Genomic DNA, 14,950 nt, shown 5'->3' with positions numbered 1-14,950 from the left:
GATTGATTGATTGATTGCTAAACGTCCATTGGCAAATAGTACATGCATGTTCAGGACAAAAACAAATTTACAACAAATACAACAGGTATCCAGGGTCCTGTAATAGCGGTCGTCCAGGATGAAGGTCTGAAAATTTGGAAATGACATGCATTGGAAAATGAGGGTTTATTGGATAGAAACAGAAATTTTGCTTTTCAGCAGACCACCTTCGAAGTGTTGTTGTAAGTGTTCTTAACGAGCAGAGAGCGTGGCATTCTCCTTACACTAGGCATCGGATTTAACGTCCCCATTCTGACCAGACGTGACTGCGTACTTATACACCCGCACAACCAAAAGGACGCCCAACTTTGGCAAGGGTTTTATTGTAGGTCGGATGAAGACCAAGTGGAAAGCTAGTTGAAAGCCAACAACAACAAATTAAAAAAAAAACATGTATCTAAGAATAAAATGTCAGGGTTTTGAGCATGCTAAGGTTCATTCAAGTATTTGTTGATAGAAGTGAAATGATCTGAACCAAAGTTCTAGTTTTTAGTTTCTATATAAGGTGGAATATATCTAGTACTCCATTCACTATGGATGATAGACTAGTGTACACATGACATTTGGTAATTAAAGAGTTTTGACGACTTTACATGCATCTATAGATAAAGTTGTTTATTATTTTTTCAATAAAAAAATATTTGTGAAAACATTATGTGTAGGCACATGCCTAAAGTGCGTAACGGCAGCTACGCCCATGACTGAGCGACCGGAGTGAGAAAGATTTGTACGAAAGTGTGAATGATCGTGTTAAATTTTGTAATGCCTGAAAGGGCCCTGTGATTAGGAAATAAAGAATTTGAATTTGAATTTATTATTCTAGAACATCGTCTGCCATCTTTATGCATACAAAATTCCTCATCATAAGCCATTTATCTTGTATAAACTTGAACAAAAACCATGACATGCAAAACATATGTGCACGGTTACGCATTAAATACAAAGATATTTCAAATGCAGATAATTCATGTCAACAAGAACATATATTAGTTATACGTCCTTGATGTCAGTGGGTCAAATCGTCAAGGTTTACATTTTTGTCCATTGTTTACATTTCCAAGAAATGGGATTGTTACTGTCAGGAAGGTCGATGTAAGCAATTATAGGCAACCGTACGGCCATCAAAAATGAGAAAAACCCATACCGTATAGACGGCTGTAAAAGGCCCGACATGTTTATATTGCAATACAATATATAACGATAAGGTCTATTCAAAAACCTTTCATTGATTGATAGTGTTTTATGGACTGGAATGTGATGAAATATATATAGTTATGTTCAAAAGTTTAACGGTTGATCGGTTGTAGTTGTTTGTTTGAAGTATTCTGCATATTTAAGTTCGTACATCTATTTCAAGTCTGCAATCGATATAAAAATAAGGAGATGTGGTATGATCGCCAATGAGACAACTATCCACCAAAGTTCAAATGAAGTGGATGTAAGCAATTATTGGTAACTATATCGCCTTTAAAAACGAGAAAAAAAAAACATACCGTATAGTCGGCTGTAAAAAGCCCCGACAAGAAAAGTATGAAACAATTCAATTGAGAAAACTAACGGCCTAATTTATAACAAAGCAATGTCCGGAAAAAAAATATGATAGACATGTACCAACGACAACCACTGAACTATAGGCTCCTGACTCGAGACTGTCAAGCCCGACGTCAAATGATGATACTGTTCTAATTCAATGCATGATTGAAGGAGAACAAATTAGATGACAGCAAATTACAATCCAGAAACAAATTTATCAGCTGTTAATTGCAATGGTCAATGGAAGACTTTACCGCGCTAATGGCATTTGTTAAACGGGATATACCATTGTTAGCATTGTTTAGGACTCTTCAAAATTCAAGAGTCAATCCTAAATTGAGGTAAATTATATGGCCTTCCAAATACCGTTTCGATTCACTGAAGAGACATTAATTGTCGAAATCCGGATATGGTGTACAAATGTTTGCACCTCATGTTTGCGGTATACCATCTTTTCAGCCAGTTTATTGTTTTCTGTTTGGTATTAAATTAATAATTAAGATCCATTTTGTTACATCTGGTGATCCGTTTATTTGGCAATGGCCATGGCAGTTTAGCAGGGTTTAAGAACATCAGTTGTTCGACCTGCTAGTCAAATGCGTTTTGTTAAAATATACTGTTTCACTTTTTTGGTCTTTTGGAAAATGTTGTTTGTGCTGTATTTAGACCCCTCTACCAAGATATTTGTTTTGCATGCACATGTACAAAAATTGCGGTTTTTATCCAACACAGTCATAGGTTTGAACGTTGTTTTCAATTTAGACTTGTATATATATATATTGTCGAAATCCGGATATGGTGTACTAATTTTTGTGCCTTTTGCTTGCGGTATACCATCTTTTCCGCAAGTTTATTGTTTTAAGTTTTGGTATTAAATTAATAGTTTAGAGCCGGTGATCCGTTTATTTGGTAATCGCCAATGGCAATCAGCAGGGTTTAAGAACATCGGTTGTTCGACTTGCTAGTTTTGGATATATATACAAGTCTAAATTGAAAACAACGTTCAAACCTATGATTGCGTTGGATAAAAACCGCAATTTTTATACGTGTGCATGCAAAACAAATTTCTTGGTAGAGGGGTCTAAATACAGCACAAACAACATTTTCCAAAAGACCAAAATGTGAAAAAGTATATTTCAACAAAACGCATTTGACTAGCAGGTCGAACAACTGATGTTCTTAAACCCTGCTGACTGCCATTGGCGATTGCCAAATACACAGATCACCAGATGTAACAAAATGGATCTTAAAATAATTTATTACCAAACAGAAAACATTAAATTTACATCTGGTGATCCGTTTATTTGGTAATCGCCAATGGCAGTCAGCAGGGTTTAAGAACATCAGTTGTTCGACCTGCTAGTCAAATGCGTTTCGTTAAAATATACTTTTTCACTTTTTTGGTCTTTTGGAAAATATTGTTTGTGCTATATTTAGACCCCTGTACCAAGAAATTTGTTTTGCATGCACACGTATAAAAATTGCGGTTCTTATTCAACGCAATCATAGGTTTGGGTTTATATGATCCGTTCATCCTATTTCGACTCTTCAAAATTCAAGAAACTATCCTAAATTGAGGTAAATTATATGGCCTTCCAAATACCGTTTCTATTCCTAACATCACTGAAGAGACATAAATTGTCGAAATCCGGATATGGTGTACAAATTTTTGCACCTCATGTATGCGGTATACCATCTTTTCCGCTAGTTTAATGTTTTCTGTTTGGTAATAAATTATTTTAAGATCCATTTTGTTACATCTGATGATCCGTTTATTTGGCAATCGCCAATGGCAGTCAGCAGGGTTTAAGAACATCAGTTGTTCGACCTGCTAGTCAAATGCGTTTTGTTAAAATATACTTTTTCACTTTTTTGGTCTTTTGGAAAATGTTGTTTGTGCTGTATTTAGACCCCTCTACCAAGAAATTTGTTTTGCATGCACACGTATAAAAATTGCGGTTTTTATCCAACGCAATCATAGGTTTGAACGTTGTTTTCAATTTAGACTTGTTTATATTTTTTCGTTTATACTTGTATTATATTTGCCTCCGGGTTTATATGATCCGTTCATCCTATTTTGACTCTTCAAAATTCAAGAGTCTATCCTAAATTGAGGTAAATTATATGGCCTTCCAAATACCGTTTCGATTCCTAACATCACTAAAGAGACATTAATTGTCGAAATCCGGATATGGTGTACAAATTTTTGCACCTCATGTTTGCGGTATACCATCTTTTCCGCAAGTTTAATGTTTTCTGTTTGGTAATAAATTATTTTAAGATCCATTTTGTTACATCTGGTGATCCGTTTTTTTGGCAATCGCTAATGGCAGTCAGCAGGGTTTAAGAACGTCAGTTGTTCGACCTGCTAGTCAAATGCGTTTTGTTAAAATATACTTTTTCACTTTTTTGGTCTTTTGAAAAATGTTGTTTGTGCTGTATATATATATATATATATATAAATATATAGTTCTATTCAACAGTTTTACGGTTCATCGGTTGTAGTTGGTTGTTTGAAGTTTGATGGTACACATCAACTTTAGTTCTGACGAGACTAACTTAATGTGTAGAGACCTGACGTCAAATGTTGATACTGTAGAAGGAGAATAAATTAGATCACAGTAAAACAATCAAGAAACAAATTAACTCCCATCAAATTGTAATGTTCAATAGAAGACTTTCCCGCTTAAATGACATGTGTGAAAACGGGATAAACCAAAAAGATTTGTTTGTCGTTCATATTCGGATCAATTTACGCAGTAGAATAAAATATAAATGCCAACTATATAATAACGGTTTTGAATTTAGTTACTTTATCAGAAGAATGTTTTATTTCTCTCAAGCAACACTAAATAATATACATTAACTCGACTCTGAATCTAAAAACCCCTAAAATATAATGGTATATGGAATCGTTCGAAACAGGTTCTCCTAACATTGATAAAGGTGAAATACGTAGATTCAGAATTTTGCACAAAGAAATAGGATCAACTTGAAAGATAAAGCCCTATGTAAAGTGAAAACCAAAAAAACGCCTGAATTTAATCATCGGTTATTTAATTTGCTTGCATAAGAGCCTCGAAGTTGAAACTACGAACGATTATATATATCCTGTCAACCCCTGAAAAATACTGTCTACTTCCGCGCGCCATTAACTGAATTTTCAAATTATTGTTATAGAGTATGTTAATTAACAAGATGATGCCATTACAAGGCACCGACCATTCATCTTTTGTGGGGGCATGGTTTGTTTTTTTAAATTAAATCGTTTGATTTAAACATTCTTAAAAAAAAAATTCTGGATGGAAGGGACAAAAATAGTTTGCATTTAAATTAGGTAAAAAAAAAACATTTGAGCTTCAAAATGAAACAATTTTTCCGTTATGTTATTGAAAAAAAAAATATCTATTTTTATTAAGTTAAGAAAAATTTTAGTGCAGAAAAAAGCCAAAGCCTCCCCACAAAATTTAAATGGTCAGTATTTATTAGATATACACTGAACATTGATGTTTATCTAAAATTTGAGAGCACAAGTGATGGTCTTTATGCTGACCCAAAAGACTGTACCAAGTATATTCAGTGCGCTAACAAAATCAAGTATGGAATGTCATGTCCATCAAAAACTCATTGGGAACAAACAAAAGGCTACTGTGACCATGGTGACGGCTGTAAATAGTGGTAAGACATTATTAGTTTTGTCAATACAAACATTTAATTCAAAATAAGTGTAACAATCTTTCGTCAGTTCATTTAGTAAACTTTCATATTTAACTATGACAGTTCGTTTGAAGCTGAGACATTTATACGCGTGTTTTAATTTCAGAGAATCGTGTGAGATTGAATCTGCCGCAATTCACCAAAAAATTATATATAACATGCAGCACCCAAAGTGAAAAATCTCCATTTAATAGTATGAATTTAAGTGGAATTTCATGTTTTGCAAGCTCAAGATAAATACAAACTTTTTGCAACTTAATTTTTATGATCCTCTGTGTTTTAAAATATCACAAAAAAAAACAACACAAAGTTCTGTGAATTCTTTAATATAACAACATTCCAAAATTACATGCTAGAGTTATATGCAATTTATAGTGATATGCAATTCATTATTTGTGAGCATATTTGATTATTTGTGTCGTTCAATTGCTGTCTTATTGACGTATATTCTACATCTCTTTTTTATCATCATTGCGTTCCTCTCATAGACGTCCGATAGTAATATTGACCAAAATTAAGTATAAGGCAGCAATGACTCGAAAGTTTTATTGAAATGTTGAGTGACCAATAGTTGTTTATAAGGATACTTCAGTATATCTATGAATTGCATATTTTCTCTAATGGGCATAGACATTTTGTCCTATATATTTATGTTTTATAAAATATAATTCAAAATTTACATTTTCAAAGAATTGAACTGAAGCAGGGCTTTGAAAAAAGCTTTCATGGAAGAATTTTCTTTTAACAGTGTTATAATCAGAACATTTCAACGACATCATTGTCACACAACTGATGTAACTGAAAACCATCGTCAAAGTGTATCAGAGAAATTTTGAGATTCTCATAGCATAATTCATGTTTAAAAATACTATTGTGAAGCTAGCTAGTACAGACTGGCAGTGGCACACTCTCAATGCCCTTCTTCTGTTACATTGTATAGTCCTCATTTCTCGGAGGACTTCGTAAATTTCACTTTAAAACACTATCAAATACATCGTTGCCTAACGCTATTTAACAGCATAGTAATAGCCCTAAATAATTGCGTTAGTTATTGAAGGTTATCAACCTCTTCTTAAATAAGTAAAAGGTAAAACAATATAAGTCACTACTGAAGAAACTATTGTTTAGTAGAAACAGCTTCTTCTTTTTTTTTTTTAGATCACATGAGTTTAACAAAGATTTTTGGTAGTGTTCGTGTTTATTTATCTTTAATTTTCTTATTAGTCTGAAAATGAAGATGTGGTATGTTTCCCAATGAGACAATTACCCATTATAGTCCAAATGACGTGGGTGTAAGCAACAATTGGTCACTTTGTAGCGATTTGTGAACTGTTTGTTTGTCTTTCATTTTTCTCTTGGTCGTGCTGTTGTCTGTCTTTCTTTGAACAATGTTTTTCGTTTGATCGCCGCTTAGGATCTTTTCCTCTTCCGCATTTTACAGCCCGCTGACTACTTTAAAGACCTCATATAATAATTCTTTAATAAAATAAGCAAACAAATCAAAAAACAAAAAACAAAAAATCAGGCCGTTGGTTTCTTCGTTTGAATTGTTGCACATTTTGTCATGTTTTTACAGCTCACTTTACGACATGGATTTTTCGTTGTTGAATTGCCGTACGTTTATCTATATATGCTTTAAATCACGTCATTCGGATAGTTGTCTCATTTGCATTCGGACAACATCTTGTTATTTTATTTTGTAAAAGTGTATCTGACATTAAAGAGTGCTCTCATTTATTGGTTATTCGATGGAGAAAACCAGCTTTTGAGTTGTCACATATTAGACGTATAGAATAAAAGACATCTTGAAGTGGCTGCATGATAAGTATTTAGCATCCTTTACGACTGACAAAATTCATCTACATGCGGACGAGGAATCTACTCGATTGTCGATTAAAGCGTGCAATTAAAAGTTAATAGTAGTATATCAATAATACTATTGTTAGTTATAAAATATGATAAAGAATAAAGTTGATGCGAAATATTCTTTGCAAAATTGATTCACGAACTCTAAAAGTCCAGTTAAAAGCAGTTATCAAAACCATTACTTTCTAACGTAATCATGTTGCAATTCTGTATTATTAATGTTTCAATGATTTATATTCTGTTATCATCTTAAATATCTAAAATTACCTTTCATATCTTATATATAAATGCTTATCATATCTTAAATACACTAAAGTTTGATATTTACATGATAAATTGCAAAATGTCATATTTCGTGTATCTGATATTTCTTCCACGACTTAAATTGCCATTTCTTTGATAAGATAAGTTTATTATTGAAATTAATTAACAAGACAGATCAGAAAATGTTAACCGATATATTTGTTCATAACATTCGAATTCACGTCATATACGATTGATTGATTGTTGGTTGCTTAACGTCCAGTGGCAAATATTTCATGCATGTTCAGGACGACGTCATATATATGAAAAATGACAACAATGCAATGGTGTCCAACAATCACATCGGGTTGCATTCTTTCTAACATTGATGTTTTAGAAATAGCGCGACGATCATTTGAGAATTTTTAACAGTTTAAGTGGAATCGGCACACAGAGAGTACATGTTTTGAACTAAAGCAAAAAGTGCACATTTTGTAGGTTGGAATACAACTTTTGATTCCACAATAATCTGATACTTTAGTTCATTTATTATGTCTTTTTAATCTTGCTCTTCAGGAGAAACTTTTTTACGAATATAATCACAGGTAGTAAAAATTTGTAAACGAATTTTAAAGTGTATGTTGTAAATGTTTCATGAGCAACACGAGTGGGTACTAGTGGAGAAGCAACTTTTTACCCTCCGGGAGTATCTCGAGTTTTGTATGCTATTGTTAGCACTATGGATTCGTCTGCATATTAAATTAACATACAAGATTGTTCCCGAACTACTTTTATCTTAGATGTAAGTCTCCTTTTGTTTATACTATTAAGTTTAGTGACTTTTTTCGAGCAAGAATTTGCGTGTAAACTACATTTAATAACCATTTCCTAACAATTTTTGTAGCTTAGTTAAAGTTAATCAGGAACAATTATGCATTTTGATGGACTTGTTTAAATTCGTTCCTATCTTTCCTTTTGTCAGAGCTTAAACAGGGAAATTACCTCCAAGGAAAAGTGTGAAAAAAAACCAACAACAAGAACAACAAAATTAATACAGAATATGTTCATGTGTATTTATTGAATTAAGTTACCCTGTTTTATTAATTAATCAAAAGAAAGTGACATCAAGGGAAGGGACTGATTTGGCGCAAGGACTTTTATGAAAAATTAAGGTAACATCGCATGCATTCATGTTGCATTATATGACCAAATTAATTAACTTCAAATGTGTTAAGGATGTTCGCTACTCTGTTTCAAAATAACAAGCTTTTTTTTAAACTGTTAGAAGTTGATAGTATATAAATGAATAAACTAAAAAAGCAAAAAAAAATGAAGGGTCAGTGTGTTTGTTTTCGAGATATAAGCTATTGAAAATTTGGCGGGAAATAATTCTCTCTAGATTTTTCATACATTCAATATTGGCACCCGTTTTCTTTCAAAAAACGATGAAAAAATAACAAGGATTTTATAAGATTTTCAAAGACGACATTTTAAGCTATATGTAATCATATTATATAGGGAAAAGTAAGGGTTAGTGGGCAAAAATTTTTATGGCACTACATGGATAAAACCAGAGGATTCCGAATATCTGGCAAAAATTCAAAAACAAGAGTAGCAAACATCCTTAATTCTTATATTGGTCACGACGTTGTATAAATTTTCCACAAAAATTATAGTTCATGCCATTTTTTTTTTCTCCTTTAAACTGTTTCACCCTTTCTCTGACCGGGACCTTTTATAGCTTACTTTACGATATGGGATATGATCATTGTTGAAAGTTGCATGGACCTTTGTTTGTTTACATCTTAATGCATTGGTCTTGTACTGGATAATTTTCACATAGGAATTCGTTACACCTTTCCTTATTCTAATATTATAAAATTATAGCACTGATAGTAGAATTTTGTACATAAAAGTGTGATTTTATTTGGAAAATGATTTTTTGTACTTGCTTGCCATATCGAGAGGTGATGAAAGTACTTCACTATAGCTAGAAGATGGGATATTTTAATAGGACGTTAGTGCTTGCGGAAAATGGATATATAGTTTGTCAGATCATGTCAAAAAGTTATAACAAAATGATTTTTTTTTGGTACAAATCGTCTGATCCATATACTATAGGAGGCTAATGCTTCTTATTTTCGAGATTTACCGAAAGCGTGCCATCATTTCTATATCTTTATTCTCTTGACTTACTTTAATTTCTCTCCGAAGAGTTGTCACTCGAACGGTGCTCCCGGAGATTGTTCACAGTCAAGTCATCAGACTGACACGATTTAATCCTCACAATTAAAACTCAACTACCATTAAGGTTAACTAAGATCACTAGCTGGAACTCTCAAAACAAAAAATGAAACCCGGGGGTCTATAAATACATTTGTACTAGAAGAATTATATGACCAAACGCGACCTAAACAGAACAGCCAAAACCATATAAGATTATTTTGCTTGAGTGAGTTCGAACCTTAGATTCTTGATAATTTCTAAATTCATCAACGGAAAATGTAAGAGCTATATGAAATAACCAATGTTATTGGCAAAGGTAAATAGCAGTCAACCAGAGTAACACTTTATAATTTTACTGCGTCCTCAGTGCGTTTTAGCTCACCTGGCCCAAAGGGTAAGGTGAGCTCTTCTCGTCACTTTGCGTCCGTCGTCCGTCGTCCGTCGTCGTCCGTCATCGTCATCGTCATCCGTTGACATTTACAAAAATCTTCTCCTCTGAAACTACTGGATCAAATTTAATCAAACTTTGCCACTATCATCATTAGGGTATCTAGTTTAAAAATGTGTCCGATGACCCCGCCTGCCAACCAAGATGGTCGACATGGCTAAAAATAGAACATGGAGGTACAATTCAAGTTTTGTCTAATATTTTGAAAAAACGTAATAAATAGAGAAAATCAGAAAACGGCAAAATGTTCAGAATGTTAAGCTCTACCAATTATCTAATTACGTCAAAACTGATAGGGGATTTCTTATAGGAGTTTTTGCCCTTAAATGACAAATTTTCCCCTTTTTTCATTTTTGCCTATTATCTTGAAAAGTATTACAGATACAGAGAAACTTTAAATAGCAAAAATGATCAGCAAGACAAGATCTACAATGCTTCGAATAGGTCTGATCGAAATCATCAGTCGACTCGTTATTAGAGTTATTGCCCTTTGATGACGAATTTTACCATTTTTTTGCGTTTTTGCCTAATATCTTAAAAATTATAATAGATAGAAATTTATAAAATCAAAAATGTTCAACAAGACAAGATCTACAATAAAGACAATGAGAAAATTGTCCGACGACTCCATATTGGAGTTATTGCCCTCCAATGTGATTTTTTACTATTTTTTTTGCGTTTTGCTTTATATGATAAAAATTTTAATAGATAAATAGAAACTTTAAATAACAAAAATTATCAGCAAGGCAATATCCACAAACAAGTCAAATGTTGCCGATATAGTTAGTAGACTGCCACTCTTTATCGGAGTGATTGCCCTTAAATGAGGATTTTTTTTAACCTCTTTTGTGTTTTGAGCAAAAAATAAAGAAGATAGAGTAATAAGAGGAACATAGTTAGTACCCATCGAAAAACACAATTACACTGATAGTTTACTTAGTCTAGGTACACCAAATCTCATTGCATATGTTAGAAAAATAGTGCTTCCAGATTCATGTGTGCTTTGTTTAAATACCGGAAATCAAAATTTTAAAGAGTGGATAGTTTTTATCCTCTCAATGATACACGTAGGCAGTATTTAATGGATGATATGCACAAGTTATCATTGTTACAAAGATTTATTTTTAGTCCAATAATGCATATTCATACAACTAGATTGACCAACTAATTATCTGATACATGTACATGTACATGTAATCTGGTGACGTTAATATAGTCGATACTGCAACGAATTCTTGCGATTCGTTCAGGAGACATGCAGTTAATTTTAGAGTTTGCTTTTATTGATTTGGTATTGGTTTTATACAGTCGAGTTATAATAATTCATCATCACCATCACTTGATTGCAAAGCATTTTTTTTACATTAATTGAATAACTGAAATGGATTACCCTCAATTGTTTTGTTATTTTTTAACCCTTTGTTCTATTTCTATATAAGTAGTAATACTATGCATATTATTGATATATATTTATGAATTTGTTAATTCTCTTTTAATGGAGAGACGAGATTGCTGAATAAAGACAATATTACTACACGCATTTGCCAGTTGTTGTGCTCATACGAAACACTATCATACCTGCACTAATTCATTTCGCTATCTAATGTACTGCTGTGAAATCGATAATTTCAGGTGAAGGAGCTGTTCGCTTTTTTGGGCGGATAAGAAAGATTCAATAAATCAAACGTGCAAGTCAAGTATTATAATATTGTATAAGTAAATTAAAGTATTAATGCTCTTTGGGCTTTTTTATTCAAAATATGAGTTCTGCTAAATCAATGACAGAAAAAATATGAAACCTTTTGGGTAAATTTCAATGGAAAGTAAAAGCAGAAAAAGCGTAAAATTTAACGTTAACAAAATTCAATATAGTTAAAAATATTACATATTGAGTAACATAAGCGGTACCAGTTTTACTGCACCAGATTTCGATATTGAACATGTAACTTCATCCTGATGTCGTGAGCTGTTACAGATGATGATATTTTTGCGTGCCTACATTGTCAGATTATATTACATATTGCGATTTTATTTTATTTCTCTAAAATTCGAATATCTTCTGAGATGAAATGTTATAATTATTGCATGATTTGTTTTAATAATAACAATAAAAATAATAAAATGAGATCACACTTGTACGACTATTTCAGAAAAAAAAGAAGAAAAGAAAGATTGATTGATTAACTTTTGGCTAATTTTCAGCATGATTATTACAAAACTTCCCTATGAAACTTACTTTTAATGCACAATATTGAAATATTTACTCAATAAATTTATTGATCATCTTTATTTTCTCATTGTCTTTGGAGTAATGTAATAACGAATAACTTGTTTAACCCTCCACAGATTTTGCTTGTACAGGCACTAACCATATAGGGGTTAAACAAGTTTTACGGGTGCACAACCCCCTTGCCTATGGAGGCCCTATGTTTTAAAGGTAAAACGCACAATACAAATCTTCACACTCCAACAGTTGAGGAAACTATTATCAACATATTTGAAAACAAAGCACTCGCCTTTTTAAATGAAAAAAAAAAAAAAATAAATAACTACATGAAAAGCAGTTTAAAAAATTGCAGTTGTTACGACCAAAAATCAATTTTCAAAAAGGAGATAAAATGGTTAAACATGTCTACATCCCTTTGTGATGAATTCCTGTCTCATTTACATATACCTCAGATTTGCCCCTATCCATATTCATTGGAACTTGCTACCATCATAATCATTAATTTTTGCATTCTTTTATTTCAAAGTTACCTTTAAGGTGCATGTAAAACTCAACATTTTATCAAGATTTTATGGGTAAGCTAACAATCAAATTTCGGATTTTACGACAAAGATTAGTTTTTCGGAAAAAAGTAAAAAATAATAACAGGCATTTAAAAGTATGAACCACATTTTTGAGGTTATTTCGAAATAGACAGATAAACGTTATAATTTATAATTTAATTCTAAATTCCATTTTTCGGAAGTAAATCATGAAAAACGTTGATGACGTCACGGTCACATAAAAAAATATGTCTATGAACTGAAACATTCAGCCAACCAGAAGACATGGTATTTCCAAAATTAAATAATTTAAAAATGAATTCTACAACATGATTGTCTCTTACGAACTGATTTTAATGATGAATATAGTCAGAAATGGTGGTCGTAAATTAGGCAAGGGATAGAGTCCACGAAACTGCCGTGTTTGCGATATTTATTTTGGAGTATAATGTTACAATTATATCTTACTTGACCAAAAGGATCAGTGTGAGCCATTGTAATTACTGGGCGTCATTCGTCTATAACCCGTCCTTATCCTTTTTTCAAACATGTTCTCCTCGGAAACCACTTTGCTGAATGGCACCCAATTAAACTGTGCTTTATTCTTAGCGGGGTACTGAAAACAAGTCATTTCAGATTTCTTGTCAACAGACCAATATTATCTCAATTATATTGTGTAGAACATCGTAGTAAGCGTAGCAATTATTTTTTCTTAACTATCTTAATATTTTTGAATGAAATATTGTAATCTCTTAATATAGTTTTAACTGTGAATTCGTTAGATAAAGCCTAAAAGAATTTTGAAATAATCAACAGTTACTAATGAAAAGAAATAAAAAGTATTTCTTATAATGTTGTTGTTTAAGAAAGGCCGATGGTTTTCCATTTTGAATTTTTATGAGTACTTTAATGGATAGCCGTGTCATAGGCAATCATGTATCACACCTCGTTATTGTAACATGAATGCAATTTTTCCTTTGACCTTCGAGTGATGTAATTTCTGTTATTTTCAGAGTAGTACGTTAACTGAATGTTCCTCCTCCAGTTATTGCACTATTCAATCCGACAATTGAACACTTGTCATATGAAAAGCAAAGAACGGGAGAATACTGACCAGTGCAAAAACTTCCATCTCAGAAGTTATTATTGCACTGTCTGACTCCGCCTCATTGAAATAGTAAATAGATTCTTATCTGACGTTCTTCTTTTACGTTGTAAACAATGCCATCTTCAAGTACGTCAACGGATGTGTCTTTTACATGTTTCAATTCATTTTCCGATCGCGAAACAGTTGGTTTACAAGAACGTGTGTGCTTCATCAAATCAAAAAGAATTGCCATGATCTACATGTATGTTGATTTTAACATATATTTGTACGCATATATTTGTTAAATCAGGGACGGGACACAACTTAAATTTTTTAAAGTTTATGATTGAATAGTAGAGATTTTGAAAGTTTAAAAAATATCGTTTTGAAAAATCTTTCCTCATAACAACTTGTGTATATGAAAAGAAAAATTGCAGTTTTATTAATCGATAGTAGTTACGATACAATTCATTCATCAGCACTTTATTGTATAATGTTGGAATCCAGTGAAACACAAAATGTCCCCGTTTACAGTAATTTGTACATTCATAATTTATTATCAAAAGGCTTTTAGGATTTACGCCTAATGAATAAAGCATTATGTGCGATGTTTGAATAAAATAAAAAAAATATATATTTGAGTGCAGACTTTGAATAAAAAGTTAAACTGCATACCACTAATGATCCACATTTGAAGTCAAATTTGCCAGCTAAACGCTAAAATAAAAAAAACGACTTTTTGAAGACCAGTCTTAAATTCAAGTAAAATCATTTTTCTAGGACTGTGCAAATTTATAGCCGTGTAATATGAATTGAAATTAAACTCTTTTAATACTCTTCTTTTTACTATTATGTTTTATTTATTTGGTATGTGTGATCATTGTTTTCATTGTAGTATGAATAGGATCTGGATCTTAAGTTTTGATTTTGTTTTACGTTGCTACATGTATTAAAATCTGAAAATTCCATCGAATTTTCTTTTTCGCTTGTTCCGAGAGAATCGTTCCCGTTTATTTAATAGA

The sequence above is a fragment of the Mytilus californianus genome, unplaced genomic scaffold (genome assembly GCF_021869535.1).
Source record: "Mytilus californianus isolate M0D057914Y unplaced genomic scaffold, xbMytCali1.0.p SCAF_1, whole genome shotgun sequence".
NCBI lineage: Eukaryota > Metazoa > Mollusca > Bivalvia > Mytilida > Mytilidae > Mytilus > Mytilus californianus.
This window is presented reverse-complemented; position numbering follows the sequence as displayed.